Below are 21,861 nucleotides of genomic sequence, written 5' to 3'. Positions count from 1 at the left end.
TGCCCTAACTCTCTCTCATGTGGGGATACTTCATGAAACTCTTCGCTGTTTAGTAGTGTCAATAGTTGCTTTGTTACTTCACGTGAAAGCATTCCCAGGGGAGGAAAATAACAAACATCTTCTCAGTAGGTTTGCCAATTCCTAACACTTCCAGTTTGTAGCACTTTGCAGCAATCCTTGCAACTCTTTCTTAAGGATTTTAGAAAGAGCTGCCCTGGACCTGTGTGGTTTTCAGCCTAAGTACCACACCTCTGGATCTGTGAACCTGCTGTACACTTGAACCTGTAGCTTTCCCTGCTTTAAGTGCTGACAGCTGCAAGACTGTGCTGCTGCAGTCCTGGAGGTATTGCTGTTAAATACTCCTCAGCTGGTGCTTGCCATGGGCTAGAAACCTGCAGAGCTGTCATGCCCTGGACAGAAAGACACTTTAGTTTTTCTTATTGATGCTGCAAGTTTAGTTCTAAGGGAGTAAGGACTGTGATCTACCAAATCAACCCTTCCTAAGTGTACTTGTCCAATATCCTGCCTGCTGATATTCTGTGCAAATTCATTTTAAGGATACCTCTCCAAAATGAGTTTTTACATGTTTTGTGTTAGCTAAATTGCAATTACAAACTGTGCTTTACCTCAGCATGGTTTTGATTCTTTTTAAATCCTACAAGCATTGCTCTGCTAAGGTCTTCGCACAAAGTGGTTTTATTCTTGTGCAGCATATGATATCCTTTGCTCTTTAAGAAGGAAGTTGCCAAGTTGAGGCAACTCTAAAAGTAGCCATTCCAGTCTTCTAAAAAGTGCTTTCATTGTGTGACAGCCAGCAGTATTCCTCATGTTAGTCATGCTTTGATCCTGTACCTGCCCTGAACTGCTCCAACTCCTCTCACTGAATCCTTTGCAGCTGCAGATCTGTCCTGCTGCCTCCTCGTCATCAGTGATGAGTTCCACTAATTAGTGCCCCTTGCTTCTGTTCCTCTGGCAGATTCCAGAAGGTAAGGTAGGCATGAACTAACAGGTGTTAGCATCAAACTCTGCATGAGGAGCTGTCAGAAGCTCTGCTGTAACTCCAGGACACATCAGGAGAGCTTTTCCCAGTGTTTGAAATTGTGTGTAGGTGACCTATTAGTAACACACTCAGTGGATTAGTGACACGTTTCATCCCTGCAGAGCCCCACCTGCAGGAGCAACCTGCCCATAGTGCAATGCTGATCTTCTCATGGCAACAACAATTGTGCACTGCCTGGTACCTGAATGATGGAAGCATCCAGGCACCACACAGAAAATTGACTGGTATCATCAGGGAAATTTTGTATACATTCTGCATACAGGTTCATCAGGGCTCAGAACTTCCCTAGAGTCAGGATGTCCCACAAAGCAGTGGAGGTTATTTGGGCAATGACAGACACAAAGCTGCTCAGTTTATCCTTTCTGTTGCCTTTGCAGAGCTGTAGATTTGTGTGGAGAAGTCTCACTAGCACAGCAGGGTAATAATACAGCTCAGTAGCTATTTGATGCTGTTGTTTGTACAATGTGTTCTGACATGAGCAGTTTATTGTTTGCTAGCTCATGACAAGAGTTTTGTGTATGCAAACTGGCATGCAAATCAGGCATAATTTATTATGCTTCTCTCCAATGAGAGTGGAAGGAGAAAAACCACTGTTTAACTTCAGCAATACATTTTCCTATGAATAGGGCAGCTACTAAATGATTTATGGAAGGAATGTTAAGAATGCAAGAAGTTCAGAGGAGGTGGAGGGATATCTTTTTCCCTTGTCAGCTGGGAACCTGACTATTTAATGCTGATAAAGCCATCATCCAACTTGACTTCAACTGTTGTGCCATATGATGTACCTGCACTTTTCTGCATCACAAGTAGGGAGATCTCTAATTAGTCTTACTGTTATTTAAAAAGACCCAAACTGGTTTAACACAATTCTCGCACAGAAAAAGAAATTATGAGGGAATTGATATTTATTCAGTCTTGTTGTCTGTTGCTTTGTAGGGATTCTTCTCTACCCTGGGTCTGCCACAGCTGTGAACAGCCCTGTTTAGCCCAGGTGTGAGGAATTCTCCTGGACCTGCTTCTTAATTTTGCCAGACTGGAGATACTCATTTGGCATGCTTATACTTCTTTAACCTCATAAACTTGCATTATGATTTCCCCTTCTGCAGTGAAATAAGTAACATTTTCACAGAGGTGAGAGTTTTAGAAATTTTTTTATGATATTATATATTTTAATAAGATATATTTTAATGAAAAATTCTCCCCAGATGACTTAACATTAATATTTATGCCTTATCACACATCCTTTAATTTAAATTGAGTAGACATACTTTAATGAGTAGTACAGGTACCATAAAATGAATATTATTTTTCATTTAATTTTACTGGATTCATTCCTATGCAATCCATCAGGTGGACAATGCAAACATGCATGCTAAAGGAAACATGTGTCTCCTCATGAGGACTAAATCACTTAGAATGATAGTGAACAAACATGCATCCTGCATGCAAAGGCAAATATTGAAAACCATTGGTTCCTGGGATGCTGCATGATCCTGACTAATTCCTATTGAATATTTAATCTCTCTCTCTCTCCATAACAGGAAATTCTAGAGTAAAATTTAGTGGACACTTTTCTTGCTGCCTATGGAAAAGTTGCTGGTTTGTTCCCAGGTCAGTCTTGTGTGCTGTAAAATCCCAGGTTCTCAGAAGTTGCACACCTGGGTCATTGTTTCTCCCTTGGCACTGAAAGCCTCCCCATTCATGCACCACAGCAGTCACCACACACAGCTACAGCTCAGAAAGTGTCTTTGCACTGAGACTTTTATCATATATGGCCTCCTGAGTAACCAGGTGATGGTCACTTCTTCTTTGGTCTAAGCATTAAATTTTATTGACCCCTGATTTGTCCTGAAGAAAAATGCAAAGATTACAGAAACTGAACATTTTTCCAGGAGCACAAACTCATCTCCTGTTCTGTTTGGAAGAGGTAAATTTGAGCTGACTCTGGCTAGTTATGGAGCAAGATTGTTTTCACATTTGGATTTATCTAACCTTGTCTCCATGCACCTTAAGTAGACATGTGCCAAAAAATGTGATATGCTCTGCAAGATACGTGCATGCAGAACAGCCACTGTTTTCCTGTTCTGTGCGTCCTTCAAGAGCCTCAGACCACTTTGATAGAAAATAGATGCAGCCAAAGAACATATAATTGCCTGCCCTCAAGCAAGGATAGGACAATGTAAGTCACCTGCAGGTTTGCCTGCAATATTTCTGGTTTTCATATAGTGTGTTGTTTAAAGCAAATACTGTAAATTCAATTGATTTTTTTGATGCTAGCCTTAAATCAAATATTGTAACTTTATGCAATTTTTGAAGACAACATTTATGCAAATAAATATGCAAAGAGGCCAGGTCTTTTATCCCCTGGCAAGTTAGTAAGGTTGCCCTTAAAGGCTGCAAGTCCTCAGACCAATGCCAATCAGGACTTTTTTTCCCCTCTATCAAAGTATTTAACATTCCTAGCCCTGCACAGAAGGGGAAAAATAAGGTCATAGCTGTGGAAAAATCTGTTGATCATAACTGATAATATGAAAATGAAGCAGTCAAGCAGGCTGTGGATAGCACAGGTCAGGTCTACTTACACAAAAGCAAAGTTAGAAATGCAGTGATAGAAACATGAAAATTCTGGAACATGAATGAAACAGAAGCCAGCAGTTGTGGTCAGATTAATCCTTTAATACTGCTGGTATTTCCTTGTTGCCATGTGGGACAGGTGATGGCTGGAGTGTCCTGTTACCCAAATACAGGGGGAGTAACACCAACAAACATGACAGAGGAAGGGCTGACCTAAACCCTGCAGTGTGGACAGCAACCAAAAACTCTGCAACTTGAGAATTTTCCAAGTTTAGGGGGGTTTTGACACAAGTGACAGCAGAAGTATTAACCACTTCCTAAAAATTTTGAACTTTAGTGTCACAGTGGTTTCTGCACGACTTTGAGAGCTCCTGGGGTGGTTGGGTTATCATTGTTCTTATCTGTGTGATCCAACATAAAGTTGTCTGCTTTATTACACATTTCTACTGTATATTTATTGAGATTAGTCATCTGCTAACTAGTTTGAGTTTGCAGATTGTATTTGTAAAGGAAATTTTCACCTGAAATTTATTTTAGAAGTTTTATGTTAGATTTCAGTGGACACTTGTATGGACAAAGCACACAGGTCTGTGTACTATGTGCAAACAATTCTGGAGATAGGTACAGGCTGGATTTGAATAACAGCAGGTAAATCAAGTGCTAATCTTTAAATATTCCTGAAGATCTGTGAAAATTAAAATTTAAGTCCCACTCTATTTCCTCCAAATTGAGCTTGTTGAACTCAATGTTTTCCCGGTAAGGAAGAAACAGCAACCCAAAACAAAAAGCAAGGGTGGTCTATATTTTATCCTGAATCCACCGACTGCTCCATGTATCCCTGTGTTGGAGGATCTAATGGCAGGAGCAGTACTCTGTGGAGCAAGCATGAAACTCAACAGACAGGGACTGGGAAATAACTCTGGAACAACTTAAACTAAGATTTAAGTTTCACCCATGGTCTCAGATAGTTTCAGACTAATTCTGTATTTGGGTAGCTGCTCTATGGGACACTTTCATCACATCTTCCATAGGAAAAAAACTAAGAAAATTTCAAGCAGTTCCCAATCATCAAAAGCTTTAAAAATAGGTGTGTGTTAGGAGAATGGAGATGGCCTTTGTTACATAAATTTCAACGGTCCTTCTTGTTCACTATTTTTTTCCACACTGAATTTCCAACTGACACTGAGTCAGGATTCCTGAACCCTGAAATGAGAGCAGAAAGCACTGAAGATTTACTCTGTCCCCTGGGTCTTTGCAAGCTTTAACCACATTCTGCAGATGCACACTCAGGTTGGAAAGGGGACACAGGCACTTTGGACCTGACAGTTATTTTATGCGAATGGGATAATTACATGGATAGAACAGAGAAAATGAGCTGTAACAAATTAACAATCAAAATTAAATGCATGTGTAATTAAACACAAACAAGGGAATGGCCTAGTTTTAAAGGTTGCTTATAAAACTGCATCAGAGTTCGTGTAAAGGGCCAGAATTTACTGCTTTTGCCAATTGCTGGTTATTAACTCCCAGTGTAGCTAAAGCTGCATTACAAATTTAAAGTGAAGTGAAATGTATCTGCTCGTACCCAACACAGTGAGATAATGACTTGCACTTCTGTTGGCTGGTTCTAGAGCCTGGGGAGCTTTACTATTTCACTAATTGTATTTGGTGTAGGTTAAACTCAGGTGGAGAATGTCTGTTCCTGCTATCATTCAAATGGCACTCAGCTGTGTGTCCAGATGGAAGCCATTGTCATAACTACAGCACCTAACTGAAATCACTCTCTGATCAATAACATGAGTCCTTTACTTCCACCACTAAAAAGAAAAGAATGCCCTCCTTCTTTAAATCGTTCTTTAAAAAGAAAATGTACCTGAAAACCAGTTTATCATCACAGAGTTCTGGAACAGCTTTTTCCAAATTTGCTCACACTTACAGCAAAGGAGTTATTTGTCTGATACTGCAAAGTGACCTCCTGAAAAATCTCCCAGAAATTCCAGGATTTTAGATGCTTTTTCCAGTTATTTAATTTTGAAACACTGAAAAAGCCACTATTCACTTTTGAAATCTATCATCAGCCTGTATTTCAAATCCAGCCTGTACATATCCTGCCGGGAGAGAATGGGAAAAGATATCGTGAGACCATAACAGCCTGTGCTCTCACAAAGCCCTGAGCACAACAGAAAAGAGGATTTATGCATCCTACATGTCTTGCCCAAGTTTAAAAGCTAGTGGATTCAGTCTGAAACAATGAGCAAACAAATGCCAGTAACTCAGGGGAAGATTGAATCCACTTTCCATGTACAGTGAAAAAACAAAGGCCATTTAATAAAGCCCAGCAGTCAGGTCTTTTGCCCATGCACACCAGCTTTTCCTTAGTGTCTTACTAAATGATTTGTTCCCTTGTTTTCTAGGGGAACCTGCCTGGCTGGAACTGAAGAAAGAGGTGTTCTGAACTTGGCAGCACAGCTCAGTTAAGGTAAAGAAATCCACAGAAGTCCATTTGCTTGGTAAAGCTGCAGTGGGGACAATCTCTCAGAGCAATTACAGTTACAGGAACTGGCTCTACAACCTGGTGTTCTGTCTGCTTTATGTTGACATTTGAACACTGCTAATACGTGACAGAGAAGAATTCTGTATGTATTAAATGCAGACTGATGTTTTCCTTTGTGTCCAGCTTCCAAAGGAAGGAAAATGCATTATAAAACTGTCTTCATTATGCATCCCTGTAAAATGCCAGCATCCTGCAAGTCAGGCATGTATTTATCTGCATTTTGTTCAGTTGGAAACTGAGGCTTGGAATGAATGGACACAGCTGAGGTGAGGCAGTAAGCTGGTGTTACAAACGAGTGTTTGAGATTACTTTAAAAAAAATCAGTAGCAAGGGTATGAGCAAAAGTCAGATTTGTCCTTTTTAAGATACTTCTAAATCCCTTCCCCTTTATCCTGCATAGCAGTGTTACCATGACAGCTGACAGTCACAGGGAGGACAAGGACACAGCATACCTGGGTTATTGTGAGCTTGGTTAAAAATTGTAACTCAGTGCAGTTCCCTATCCTGCAATTAAAGGTACTGGTGGAAACACCATCATCCCTCTTTGCCCTGCACTCCATACCCTGTTCATGTGATTGTATCTTACAGCTTGTAATTATCTCCTTGGTGTGCAGCTCCCTAAGAAACAATAAAGCCTCCTTACCTTTCTGCAGAAAGGAGTTACACACATTCCCATTGAACAGACATATTTAAACTGAATTGTGATGGCTCGTTAAAGAATTACAATAGCAGAATTTGATATGTGTGTGTATATATTTTATCCTCATTATCCAGATTTTTGGACTCAGAAGGAGCTGTCTTCTCTTTAGCTTTCTGCATCTGTCATTATTTGGGCAGAAAACACTCTAAGAATAGGCCAAAATTTTTAGAGCCGTGATCATTTTGCAGTTTCTTCTGATTAGTGCTGGTAACCAGGTGCACCCTACACCTGCCATGGTATAAAAGTTGAGCTTTACAAGAATTGTAGTTCTTAATTCAGCATGTATCACCTAGCAGTTGTAAGGTAAACCCAGAAGAGCTATATGGAATAGCTAAACTCTGTTAGGACATTACTCACATGTTCGTGATGCACATTTATAAAGAGGTTTTCCAGTGCTGAGTTGGTGATACAAACGTAAATGCATTTCCTATTGTCTGAGGCATTTCGTTTATGACTGCATTAATTCTCTTACCCTGCTGTTTGTAATAACACTTCTGTAACAGCTGATCATGTGAGCACCAGCCAGTGATGACACTGTAAATACAAATAAAACAACTTTATATACTACTTCAGACATACCACATGAAATCTAAGAATCCAAGCACAAAAAGATAGGATCATGCATATGAATTAACTCAGAATAGTGTACAAAGAAGCACCTGATATCCCAATCCCATGTATCCTGGTAATGGAAAGGGGTTTCATGGTGTCCAAAGATACGAACAGAAGAGCAAACTCTCGCACTCTATCGCATATTTTAGGTATTCTGTTTCAAGTGAGATGTGAGAGTCCTGAAATTACCTCATAAAATCCTGAGCAGCTCGAGACAATGTGGAGCAGTAATAGTAGAATGCAGCAGTAGCTGTTCTCTGTGGTGGTAAATTCTGACTCTAGAAGGAAAAACAATGGGAAGACATATGTGTTCATAGTAATTTAGATAGAGAGATTTTCTGGAAAAAGACATGACCCAGTAATGTAAAGAATAAAGAAAAACAGAAATAAAAACAGATGTTTTCATAAAAACATCAGAAAAATGTCATGTTCATTATACAGTAGGGATATATAATAAGGAATTAAGTAAAAAACTACGGAAATAAATTTATTGTTTTAATCATTTTCATTTGCACCTTGATGAAAAATAGCCTGTTTCTTTTTTTTTTTTAATTGCTCATATTATGTTAAACAGTACCCACAAGAAATGTCAGTGCTGTTGAAAAGCAACCCATAAAGTTTTACTCTAATATCACGCATGGGTAAATGATTGGTAAATCAGGTAAGAAATTGGCAAAAGTGAGATCAGAATCCAACTCAAACCACAGTTCTTGGGGGGAAAAAATCATAGATCTATGTTTATAATATTTAGCAATAAAATTTACAGCCCTGTTATCTGCCAGTTATGCAAAAACAAACACTTGTGCACGAGGAGTGTGCCATGTGTTTATACATAAACAAATGGCCTAATCCTGCCCTAGGGCACCGCAGTGCTGGAGCACACAGAGATAGCGTGGGCTGAGGGAAACCAGCCAGGCCAGGACAGAGGTGATTTGTCTCAACCACCTAAAGGGAATGCAAGGTGAAGTCCCAGCACAGCTCGAGTTCACAGACTGCTGGCTGGGCACGGATCAGAGCCCAGGAGCCAGGAAAGCAGAGCTCTGAGCTTGCTCAGCCAGCGCAGGACATTCCTCTGTGCACCTTCCTCTGCTGTCACCAGGGACTCCTCTGTGTCACAATCCAGCAGTGAGGGCAGCTCACTCCTCAAGGATGCTGGAATACTGTCCCTGGGATCTCCCAAAAATAATTGAAAGAGGCATAGGTCACATGAGGGTCTCTGTTACTGATACTCCTCTGGAAAGTTGCTTCATGACATTCATTAAATGTGGAACATAATTCATACTCAGTGTATCATCCTCAAGCTGCATTTTTCAACATGATAGATAATTCTTCTAGTTTCCATTTTTGGTCATATTTAGTGAGTCTGATAATGAAATACACATTAAATATTTACTTGCTACTAAGCTGCTTTTCTCTTCTCATCTGGTAGGGAGGAAACCAAGTCCAATGAATGTTACTATTCCCTGAAAACTTGATAAAGTCTCAGCAGTCTGAGTTTGCTTCACCAGAGAGGAGGCTGTTTCTGAGGTGAATTTTGAGATTTGGGGTTGGTCAGGTGACAGTTTTGCTATACAAGAAGCAGTAAGGGGACAGGGAAGCAGTAGAGAACTAAGAAGTCGCATCCTTCCTGCAGAGCAAATCCACAGATTTGCTTCTTGTGCTGATCAAAGAGGCTGGTGGCCTTAGCCTGCACACTGCAGGAGGCAGCCAGTAATCCTCATAAAGATTATATCAGAAGCTTTTTCTGCAGGGTGTAGAAAACTGATTAAAAGCCCAACTTTATTGTGAAAATTAGCCCTTGGTAGAAGTTATCAGACAGGCCAAGGTAATCTAGGCCTTAATCAAAACAGTAGTCCGTTGCATTAAGGCACGTCAAAGATTATTTTCACTGCTATAAAAAATGACTCATTTGGGTCATTAGGTAGCTAAGATATGTTGTGCTCATGCAACAAGGTACACTAGTTTGCTATAAAAAAAGATACAATTTTATTATGTGGAAGAAGTTAATGCATATTTTTGGTTGAGTTTAAGGTGGGGCTTTGGGAGGGCTTTTTTGTGGTGGTCTTTTCACCTCGTGTCATTGACATCCTTGATGTGGCAACATAATGGACACACCATCTTTAGCTCTAAAAGCTTTTTTATCAGTACCAGAAGGGACCTTTTCCTAAAACCAGAACTAAAGAGGAGAAATGGGTCACCAAGTGTACTTGCAAACAAGTTTGTGAAGATCAGTGTCTAAGGCAGTGGCTCTACTTTAAATGAGGTCCTGATGGAAGTTCCATAGTGTGGAATTTAGTGAAAAGATAAAGTGCTTTTCCTCATTGTGATTCTTTTTGGAGGACTGATTTTTCTGCTCTTGTTCAGCATGCATGGTTTTTCAGTGGATTGACTTTTTCAAGGAAAATCAAAACTGGCCCAATATATGTCTAATTTCCCAAAGTATTGATGACTCCTCTCCAAGTAGCTTTAACCCAGTCATTCTTTGGAAATCGGTGTCCTCCACCACCAGTAACAGGAGGGCACAGAGGGACAGACCTAAAGCTACAGTCAATAAGAATTTTACTTAGAAAAATTCTAAATAGAAGAGAATTCTAAGACAGAACATAGAAATGGCAGACATGTTGACAATTGCTAAACAGTTGGGGTTTTTCCAACACATTGTTCAATTTAGGTAGGGCAGAAACAGCTCTGTGTTTCTCTGCAAATGTTTGAGTTTTGTGGGGGAATGCTGAAGGAAGACATTCATTTAAAATATAAATAAATCAGTATTTCAGGAAAATATAGTGTGACTTCAAAATGTTTAGACTTAAACAACAGATGGTGAGGCTGCTGCAGATGAGGCATTGCTGAAGAAACCATTGGCTGATGATTTCCTCCTGGTCCTTTTCATGATTTGCCTGAAGCCCAAGTGTCATGCTGGTTTTATTTTAACTCATTTCTTTCAACCTTCCAGCCTTCAAACTTCAGTTTTTAACCCATGGTTTTAATTCTACTACTGATATTATCTGTCAATAAACAAAAAACAATTGTCTCCTGAACAAAGGAGATTCCCCATTTGCCACTCTGAAGATTTAAAAGCAAATTGTTTCCCACTGAAGCTGAGCAGATACTTGGAAGACAATTCTGCATCAAAAAACTGTAACCAAAACCTAGAATTGAGCTTACCACAGTCTCTTCTTTCTGGTTTTTCTAAATACCACTTTAGAAAAATATCCAGAGAGTTATTACAGACAGATGCCACCTCTAATCTTCTTTTAGCCAGATTACTAAAATATAAGCTCTTCTTTCTGCCTTGCATAGGAACAATTAATGGAGCTCAAACACTGGCTTTGCCTCAGTAATGACTTTGGATAATTTACAGAGTAGTAGAGTAAGGACAATAAAGTATTAAAATCCTATTTCAACAAAAGGCTCTTAGGTTGGTATCAAGTTTTCAGTAGATATGTTGTGCTCCGTAGCTTTGAAACAAGACAAAACATCAAATTAAATAAATTAGGGGTGATAGGGGAGCTAGATGACTGTAGAAAAGCAAGTGGTAATGTGGTGGAATGGGATAACAAGCAAAGGATGCAGGATGAAGTGTACAACTTCAAGTGCTGCCTACTTAGGAACTGAAACAGGCAGTTAAACCTGTAAAACTTATCTAAGCATTTGTATTGAGTGTGTCATGTAATGAAAAGCAACACTTTTAACCTTTCTTCATTATTAATATTTTTAATCTCTCATTCATACAGACTGTACACTTAGTCATTGTCTGCTAGTTATTGTAAACAGCAAAACCCTAGCTGGCTTTAAATTAAAAGTGCTTCCTAATTACTGTTTATTGCACAGGAACAAAATGTTGTATTTTATGTTATTCTCAACAGGACCTCTAAAGCTCAGCTGGAGATAAGCAGTAAACACCAAAGCGTTCTCATAAATCACATTTTTGCATATAATTGCTATAGGCCTGTAAAAGTGAAATTTCAGCTATTCCCTTGTTCCCAACCAGCTCTGCTCTAGGGATTGATTCCGCTTCCACTGCAGGATCTCCACACCCTTTGTTCCAGCAGCTCAGATTTCCTTCATTTCCATACCGTGAACAATTCACACCATTTTACATATTAAGTCTGCCTGTATTTTCCTGTATTTGACATTATGTGATGAAGAAAGTCCAGTGCCTCCCTTCCAGCCTAGATCACACTTGCTGTCCTTCATTTGTGTCCTCTCTGTAAAACCTCACTTGTCCAGTAGGATCCCTGTATTCATTTCTAATCAGTTTGTTCCCACTCAGTATTTCTACTCCAGCAAGCTAGATTCCAGCTGCTGAGTTAGTGAATTTTGTTTGCATGAAGCCAAAATGATGAGGCTGTGCTAAAGAATTTTGGTGTAACAAAAAAGTAGTGGATGTTTATTTACAAAATGGACATTTGTGTATTTACGAAATGGACAAGTGTGTGATAAAGACTTGGTCTCCTTGAAGAAGGTTTTCTTTTTTAAAGCCTACCAGTCTGGTCTGTGTTTTTGTGGTCAAAAACTTAGTAATTTTTTTTCTTAGGTCAAATAGGAGAAAGTAAAAAGAGCAAGCTAGGTTGTACTAAGATGAATCATTAATTTTATAAAACCTGACAAAGTTCATTCTAGGTTATGACAGAAAATGGATGAAGCATTGCAAAGGCTGGAAGGTACATACTTTTTTCTTGGGTTTTTTTTTCTTAAAGAGAGGGAAATAAGAAATCCGTAAGAGTCAACCAGCTAAAATGAATTCCAAGAAAAACCCTTCAACCATGCTAGCAAACATGTATCTTTCAAATGGCAATAAACTTTAGGGCAAAAGTCACAGTTAACCTGAATTTATCAGGAAAACAAAGCAGCACCAAATCAGTCTAACAGCCTTCTCCTTGGCAAGGCACCATCACCAAAGCACCAGGACACGAGTGACAGACCCAGAATGGGGCTGGGACAGGAGTGACAGACCCAGAACAGGGTTGGGACAGGAGTGACAGACCCAGAACAGGAGTGACAGACCCAGAATGGGGTTGGGACAGGAGTGACAGCCCTAGAACAGGGCCAGGACAGGAGTGACAGACCCAGAACAGGAGTGCCAGACCCAGAACAGGGCCAGGACAGGGGTGACAGACCCAGAACAGGGCCAGGACAGGACTGACAGACCCAGAACAGAGCCAGGACAGGGCTGTGGGACTGCAGGGGCTGGGGAGGGAGTCAGACTCTGGAGTCTGGAGGTGGAATTGAAGAAGGACAGGTAAAGGCCTATTGAAACACTGCCTCGGTATTCAGGCACTGCAGAGAGGCTGAACTCTCAGAATAAACGACCTCTCAAATATATCTATATGTGTGTGTATATGTGTGTAAAGTAACAAAAGTAGCAAACGCTTAGAAGAGATTTGCAGAGAAGTTCTGGTATCTCTGTCACTGTAGCTTTAGAGCAAACTCAGACGCTGAGCTGTGGCCCTTCCCTGGTGTGTTCCGGCCCAGTGCAGCCCTGCCGCCTCGGGAGCTGAGCCCCCGCAGGACCGGAACCGGAGCTGGCCGGAGCTCCGAGCCGCCATCGGCTCGGCCCAGCCTGGCCCTCAGAGCTCCCGCTGAACCCCCTCAGCATTCCTGCTAAACCCCCAGAGCGCTCCCGCTGAATTCCCATAGCCCTTGCGCCGAGCCCCCTCAGCGCTTCCGCTGAACCCCCACACCACTCCCGCCGAGCACCCTCAGCGCTCCCCCTTCCCGCCCGTTCCGGCCCCGAGCAGCGGTGCCGGGCCCGGAGCGCCCTCAGTGTCCCCATTGCCACCTCCTGTTCCCCGTGCCCTGTCTGGGAGCAGGAGCGGAGCAGCCCCTGCGTGTGCCGAGGTACAGAACCGGCCCTGCCCCTCGCCAGGACCCTGCTCCCGAGCCCTCCCCTTGCGCACAGACAATGGCACGCTTATGAGACGTGCGGCTCCTGGCTGCAGGGCAAAAGAGCGGGCTGGAGACGGGGAAGGAAAGGATGTCCGTGCCGCTGGGCAGGTGATGAGCAGCACAACACCGGGCAGATCGTTCTGGATGTGCCCGAGCTGCTTCTGCCTCGCCCTGCTGCTCCTTCAGGGCCGGTGTTTGCCCGCAGCTGGGGAGCGCTGCTCCCCTCACACACCCGAGGGGTGAATCCCAGCCCAACCAAGCCTCCGGTTCTTCCCCAGCACCAGGCTCCTCAGGCTATGGGTTCCTACTCTTTTAACATTATCCCGTTCCCACAAAAATAATGAAATGTTTGAATTATTCACTGTTCAGTTTTATAGAACAAGAGTGAGCAAAACTGGGGCTTTACTCTGAGGGAGTTAATGTGGAGTTGAATTGTGCTGTTCAAATGCAGAATTTAGTGTTCTTTTTAAACAAAAGCATAGCTAATCTTGGCTTTTTAGAGACTGCATCTCTCTGCTTTTTAGAGCTCCTGGTTTGAATTTAGAGCACAAACCTTGTGATGGTACAAAACGGCTTCACAGGCCGTAGAGAAGGCTCTCAAACCTGAGAAAGCAGAAATAATTGAAACTGAAATTCATTATCCGAACTCTTGTTTTATAGGAATCCCAGTACTCTCAGAGAGTTTCAAATCAAAGTTTGAAAATAATGGTGACCTGAACCGAATGAGAAAAATCCAAATCAAAACAAACAAAACCCTTACAAAGAAACAATAAAAATTGCTTATATTTTACAGCCTTGTCACCCATAGCACTGTGGTAAGGGTAAGCAGAGAGAGTTTTGCATTTTATAACATGGGAAAATGAATCTTAAGCCATATTTCCCTCTGCTGTTTCAACATTAATTGCTAGCAAGCAAAGACGTCATTATCTCAGCTATACTGATAGATCTTAGTATACCTACTAAAAAGGCATAACAATGCACTAGACATTTTTCATTTTGATGCAAGAAAGCAAATGGGCGTTTTTTGAAATGCCACACTCCATAATGTAAAGCAGTTTGTTACATTGGGAGGATCGTGTCAGTGTCTGTGAAAGGGCAGTGCTGCACACTATTTTCTACTGAGGTGATGAGCAGCAAATTCCAGGGTGTTCCTCTGTCTTTTACACTGCTCTGAGATATGGTATCTAACTTAAATTAAGTACTTCAGCCTCCTTTTTCATTGTCAGGACCAATCTCTGAGAGTATGGAAGGATGATTCTCTGGATTAAAAATAAACAAAAAAAACCAAAAAAAAACCCCAACAAAAAACAGCTTAAATTCCATTAAGCTTTTCTAAAACTTTGCATTGCAAATGAGGAGATGATGTTGCAGCCCTGGAAGTCTGCTGTATTTCATTTCAGAAACTGTTAAATGGGAGCATTTCAAACATTTTTTAAATGAGATGTGGTTTCTGAACTCCAGGCTTAGTTATTTAACAAACTCTTACCCTTCTGTGAAGTCTTAAAGCCAAACAAGCTTGAAGAAGCTTTGAGAATTGAAACTTCTGTGGCAATTCACGGAAGTGAAGAATTCAGATACGGCTGTATTTATCCATTTCTTTTCCTCTACAGTCACCCTTTGTATTCAGATAGGCATAAAATTAATGTATTGTGCCCATAAGCAGTGACAGGTGCTTCAATACAAGACTGAGGTACAAATGTAGCATTTCATATAGTGGTCAATGAATGTAAGTGTGATTTAATCTCAGTTTTGATGGGGTGTTCAGGGAAATTCATTTGGTGGCTGTATTCAGGGAACTGGGGTTTTATGACATATTTAATAAGTTTTTCCCTCTAACATTATTAATGAGGCAAGGCTTAGATTTTTAAATTGAGGAGGCAGGTTTCCTGAAATATTTATGTGTAGATGTTGTGCCCACATTTGTTTCTCAGCATGCATACAGCAGCCTTTTCCCTGCTGGTAGCCAAAAGGCTTTCTTGACTTCCTGCCTGTCCTGGGGTGCTAAACAGAATTCCAGAAGGGGAATCTTTGTGTATGGCAATTCTCAGAGAACAAATCTGAGCTTCAGTTTTCATCTGTCTGTCCAGAAAAATAGAAAATAATAGAAAATTTCATTTCAAGTAGGTGAAGTGTGTGGGAACTATTCTTGATGGTTTTCTCCATTTTTTCAGCCACTGACACATCCTCCTTGCCCTAAGAGAGCGTAAGTTCCAGCAATTCATTTCATCCACCACTCCCTTTATAATTTCCTCCCTTCTCCTGTTCTCTCCCTTGTGATGAGCACAGGTATAGCCAAAATCTAAAAGCAACCCAGCAAGCAGAGAACAAACTCTTGAGACCAGAACTTGGAAACTGGGGTTTGGAAGTTATGGAAGAATAATAATACAGTTTTATCATGGAGTAATTATTGGGAAAAAGTGATTTTAAAAAAAGGGTTGTGACATCATGTAAAACCAAAAAGTTGTAATATTTTGGCTTGAAAAGGATTTTCTGTGTGTAAGACTTGAGATTTGCTACAGAATTCTTTCAGAACAAGTATTTAGTTTTAATTATCCGGGTCGTATCTTGGTTAATGGCATTCTTTGCATTCTTCAGTGGCTGTGAAATGCTGAGGCCTTATTAAGAAAGAACATAGAGCAAAAGAAGCCACAGGAGATGAGCACACTTTCCCAATTTCCCAAATTAAATGTTCCAAGCAGACACACTCCCAGCTTTCAGCTAGATCTGCCGTTAATTGAGAGAGCACAATGGGTGTTTATGGAGATGCAGTGGCCCATTCAGGGGTGTAGCTGATCCCCTTGGGCTGAGGCTGTGCTGCATCCAGCAGCCCCCTGAGCCTGCCTCCAGCTCCTCCTGCTGCTCTGGCACTGCTTCTCATGGCATTGCCTTGGCTGCAGCTACTCTGGGCTTTTGTGAGCTTAGCAAAAAATAAGCAGAAGATATTTCTAGGCCTACATAAAAGTGCTGTGCTTGGAGAGGCAGAAGTGATTCACTTCATATTTTCAACTGGTTTTGCTGTTCAACAATTCTTGTCTAACTGCAGTCTTGGTTTGGAGAGTGGAGGATGTGAAGCAGAATGGAGTGTGAAGCAAAGTCCTGCTAATAGAGAGTGTAAATACCTTTTATCTGCTCTTTCCACATAAAATACCTGTGTCAGGTATAATAAGCTCCATGGAGTCAGGCCTCCAGCTCAGGATCCTGCCTCCAGCAGTGGCCAACAGTGGCCAAGGGAGGAGCAGAAAGTCAGCAGTCTCCTTAGAGATCCCAAAGCAGGCTACATTCAGTATGCAAAACTAAACCCCCTCTGATAGCCTTCCATAAAACTGACCCAGCTACATGCTTAGGTGACTCCAGTTACTGGTAATGCAAATATTGATAGAATTCAAAACTACTGTCTCCTGGAATTAGCAGATTCATCTGATTAAAGGAATAATAAATCATCTCGTGTTACTCCTAACAGTAACACATTTAGTATTTGCATATGGTGTGAATGAAAGTTGTCAAAGACATGCAAAACAGAGGTTGAGAAATTAGGTTTCTAAATAAATAGAGATCTTGAAATAGAAAAGACAATACAGACTTGGTCTTTGCTGAACCCAAACTGCATTTACACATTTCTCTGTTTAGCTCCCCCCACAAAAAAACCTTTGGGGAAAACCTTTTCAGACAGTTCATGGAGACCTTCCAATATCACATTTCCTTAGTCCTCAGAACAAAGTTGTATCACTCATGAGATCTACTCATCATGTTATGTATACACTCAAAATACACACTGTAAACTGAATAAATAACTCTATAAAAATCTGTAAGAGGTCACAAATGCCACAGTGGTCTTAAAAGGGGTCATGTCTAATCTCTTTTTTTTTGTTTTCATAGATAAATACTATATTCTATGGTTTATCATTTTGAGATGGTTCAAAAGAATTTAGTCCTAGTGAATTCCAGTGAGAGATAACAGCCTAAATGCTCAAAAATACCACTGTACACAATAGATTTTTATGTTCTCTAGTGCTATTTGTAATTTGGAAGTCTCTGTAATGTGTTCATATTGGAATCTAGTGCCAGGAACAGAATCCTTAAACTAATTTTGATACTTGAAAAATGCCTTGTGCTGTTCTCAGGGAGGAAAACAGAACAATGGAAAGATTAGGAAATTTCTGTCAATCGGTAGTAAGGCTATAAAGGGAAGATAAAAAAGAGGGAAACAAATAGGGATGGGCTCTCCAAAGACACTGGGTGTGTAGTCAGAGCAGTCCTGAGAAAGGAGCTGTGGTCTTGTGCTTCCAGCTGAAAGCTTCTCTACTTTTCCTTCTGTAATTACCAGGCTGCACTAGATCTCCATCAAGGAGACTGAACAGAGCTCTGCAAGAAAACAGCTCTGTGGATTCTTCAGCTGGGTAAAATTGTAACAGGTTCTGATATTTTGCCAAGCAGCAGCTCATCTAAAACCCGTGTCTAGAGGGAGCCGTGGGTGTTTGCAGTCTCAGCTTGGAGTGGGCTTGGCTGCTGATTCTATCACTCCTGGCACATTCCAGCAGGGTTAGTGTGCTCTGGAGTCCTGGAGCAGGAGCACAGGAATAGGTATGAGCAGTCCAGGTGATGGTCTCTTTTCTTGTGTAATTCATAAAGTTCTTGCTGAGGTCCTTGTAGGAGAGGGAGAGAAATACATCTTTACTCAGAGCTCAGTAATTAATACAAGATTTTCAGATTTGCTTCTCTAAATTTTAAGGGTGCAGCATTGTAGCAGATCAGAACACATTTGGGAACCCAGAATACCCAGTGGCTTGGGTACTAGCAAAGAAGTCTAAAAATTCGAATTTTGCTCCCTTAGTAGATGATTTTCTTCCAGTGAGTCACTTCATGCCTCTGTTTTCTCACATTAATGTGTTAGTGCTGGGCATTCTTTTCACTGTTTCCTTCTATCACAACAGTTTCCTGGTATTTTTAGTGGATTGTGGATTATGCTACAATACATACAAAATTAATTAATAGATGCAGAATCAGGCCCAGCCTTTGGGCACCAAAGTGTAAAGTCAGATTGTTTGAACTTCTGGGTGCACATTCTTAGGAATTAGGTTTCAGGATGAATGAAGCTATTCATCTTTCACAGCCTTCAAGACTCTACTTACCTATGGAACTTTCCAGTATCCTCTGAGACTTGGAGGCTGCTGTTGATTTAGATGGAGTATTATTTTGTGAATATAGCATATGTTTTTTTAGTGCATGCTAAATATTGCTATGGGTGAAATGAGAAACAGGCGTGCTGCACCATATTGTTATTTGCTGTGAAGTGATTTAACAAATGTTTGAACAGCTGTGCTGAGTAGGCCCTGTTGATATAAGCAGTGGAATCATGAGAGCTGCTGTTTTGGTTGTTTACAGTGGAAAAGGATCAATCAAATACTTGTCTGCTGGGGTAAAGCTCTCTGTATGAATGTAATAGAAAGTTAAGGGAATTCATGATCAAGTCTGTCAAGTCCAGCTTTGCATGTGGTGTGTTGTAGCAAAGATTTTGCTCTTCTAGAAAAGGTGATGGAGTTTTGGTTACTTCAGCAATCAAGGAAAATTACCTTGCAGAGCAGTCTGGACAGCTGCTGGTCTTTGTATTACTTAACAAAACTCGTTCAGTTCCAGTAATGAACCATCTCTGAACCACATTTCTAGGTGGACCAACAAAGTGACTGCCACACACACAGATTGATCATTTGTAGCAGAAAAGCAATACTTCTGTGGCCAGCACCCCTTGCCATGGCAAGGTTCTGCTCTGCTCTACCTTTGCTTGCCAGTTTTTCAGCAATGAGGCAGTGAGAGAAATATTGTCTCTATACAGTCATGAGAGGTATTAAATGAACAGCTGGCATTCCTGGCATACCACAAACTCAGCAAACAGGAAAAGAAAATCAGGGTAGGATATTTTAATGGGTTTTACTCCTAAAAATGGAAACCAGCTATCTGGATCACAAAGACCCCACTTGAACTTTGTGCCTGTGGTCTGACTTCTGATAAGAACTAATTTGTAAGGACAGATTTGACAGTGGGCAGCCACTGTGACTGTGGGCAGCCTCTAACCCTGGAGCTTGGGTTTTCACCTTCCAGCAAAATGCACCAAAATGAAGACCCTTAATTTTAGCATGGTGGTAAAACTTTTTGGAAGTCTGAACACTGATTTTGGTGCCAGAACTGATCCTCTGTGAGTATCTGATTGCTGGAAAAGCTTTAGTGGTGGCTAGCATAGTGAATTGTTCAGAGGGCACACTTGTGGTCCTGGAGAATGTGTAGGGACAGTGGCAATGCAGTGACTCCACCCTTGTCCCTCTAGAACTTTCCACCCTCCTGCTTTCCTTCTTTCACTGCAGTGTATTGCACTCCCCAGGCCTCTGAACACTTCCTTGGGCTTTTCATGAAGCAGAAAACCTGTAAGGGAACATTAAAAGGACTTTCTTATGCTAAGGGGAATGGCAAACGGAGATATGCTTATTGCCAGCCTGACCTTACAGGACAGCAATCCTTTCCAGGAACATTCAGAGTGACTGAGGTGCCTTTACTGCAAGGAATGCTGTGTGACAATAAAACATTCAGTAAAGTTTATATTGCTGCTGCTTTAACTGGGACATTATATTTAAATAAAATAGCACTCCTTTTATGAGTGCACACTGTAATATGAGTTCTCAACCAGAAGGAAGAGTTACACTGGAATTTATTTTTTCTGAAGGATAAAAGCTGTCAGATTGTGTGCTGATAGCTGCAGGTACTGCAGAGTAACTTCAATCAGTGGCTGTGGGTGCAGAGGTATTGTGCTGCAGCTCCTTTATGGGCACTGTGGCTTCATAATTATTCTTTGTTATAGCCCATCAGAACTTCATTCTAGGAATTAATTGTGTTTATCATGGCAGCTGAAAGAGAGACAAAATCAAGAAATCTCCAAGGCCTTGGTGCATTTCAGGGTGGGTTTGAATACAGCCAGTGAGGAAGCTTGTGCTGCAATATCCTGACAATATCCCACTTGGCTAGTTAAAAATGTCTGTGAGCTCTTTTGTTCCTCTTTTTTGTAGGCTAAGTTAATTCCAAACTGGAAACATAGTGAGATTTGACTTCATGGCTTTGACCACTGGTTTAACCACATTTTCAATCTGTGTTTAAAATTTCTGACTTTTAATTTTGATAGTACAGCCTTTTCTATTTAGATTTTCTTTTTTTTTCAATTAATACTTGGTCTTCCTAATGAGCCACAAAATTTTTCACCTAGACAATCAGGGTAGAAATCAGTAATGCCAAGGTAAGTGGTGATGTGCATGTCTTGATGAACATTAATGGTACCAATTTCAATAATGCTTTCATTGTTAGATAAAAGCTGGCCTGAAGATAATGAATCTGCCTTCAGGAAAAGCTAAGGCATAATAGACTAGAAAAAGCATTTGTCTTAATTATGGTAATTATGTTAATTTAGGCTTTAAATAATAAGAGGGTGGCACTTTATACATTTAATATTTCAGTTAACTGTGAGCATTAAGGAAAATGAGACATCTCAGATCCGGATTCACTCCAGCATTTCATATAAGCAATGTTAAGAAGCATTTTCCTGGGAAAAGCAGCAGTGTGAAGAAATAAGATGTTGCTTGGCTGTTCCAGGTCCCTCTTTCACAAACACAGAGTGTTCAGCCAGACCTCAGATCTGCAGGCAGAACACTGCAGCCTGTTTGGAGCAGCTGAGGACCTGACCCACAAATCCACTGGAGACTTTTCCTTCCACTCCTTCTGCTGTCTTAGCTGCTTTCCTGTCCAGTGGTGTGATCTGAGACTTATTGTACTGAATCTCCCTGGCAGGATTAGAGCAACCTCAGGGCTATTTCCTTCAAAATCAGTGTATGAACAGAGCTTTCTTTGCCATGAAATGTCATCTTTATGAATTCAGAAAGAAGAAAGTCATAATCCCCTGTGACTCTCTATACCCACATGTGCCTAAGTATCCTGGAGATTATTGTTTTTCCTTCTCCATACGTAGTAATTATATTTGCTTAGCTTACTTCTGCATGTTTTCCAAAACTTTATTCTCAAACCAAGCCAAAGAACTTCACATCCAGGTTGTTTTCCCATGCAGGATGTGTCCTGTCCTTGTGCCATTGGTGCCCATGTTTCCAGCTAGGCTGGGTCAGCTCTTCAGCAGACAGGCAGCAACTTGCTTTGCTTTTTCAGTGTCTTGTCTGCAAATGTATTGCATGTTGCTCTTTGGAGACAAATCAGTTTGGGTCAGGCTCCTTTCTGGAGGAATTACACACTGCAGTTTGTGCAGGCTCTCAGCTGGCTTTGGGCTGGGTAGTTCAACATCTCAGCAGTGCAGCTGCACAGCAAACAGCTGGGAGCTGCCTTCAGATCCACCTCCAGGAGTGCTATGGAGATCTGGATGAGCTGGATGAGCTGCAGCTCCCGTAACATGCATGCCCTCACAAAAAAATCTAGAAAGGGAAGCAATAA

At 41.1% G+C, this 21,861-nt stretch overlaps 1 long non-coding RNA gene across 1 annotated transcript in view; it reads left to right on the top strand.

Annotated features, from left to right (window-relative positions):
- The first annotated feature begins 903 nt into the window (after window positions 1-903).
- LOC117003153 overlaps window positions 904-21,861 on the top strand; it is a 100,017-nt gene continuing 79,059 nt past the window's right edge. The window contains exons 1-2 of the long non-coding RNA XR_004419475.1: window positions 904-986; window positions 6,049-6,113. This is a non-coding gene — a long non-coding RNA (uncharacterized LOC117003153). The remainder of the gene's footprint in view (window positions 987-6,048; window positions 6,114-21,861) is intronic.

Source organism: Catharus ustulatus, chromosome 15 (genome assembly GCF_009819885.2).
Source record: "Catharus ustulatus isolate bCatUst1 chromosome 15, bCatUst1.pri.v2, whole genome shotgun sequence".
Lineage (NCBI taxonomy): Eukaryota > Metazoa > Chordata > Aves > Passeriformes > Turdidae > Catharus > Catharus ustulatus.
The sequence above is the reverse complement of the archived record's forward strand: the minus strand, read 5'-3'. Positions and strand labels throughout refer to the sequence as shown.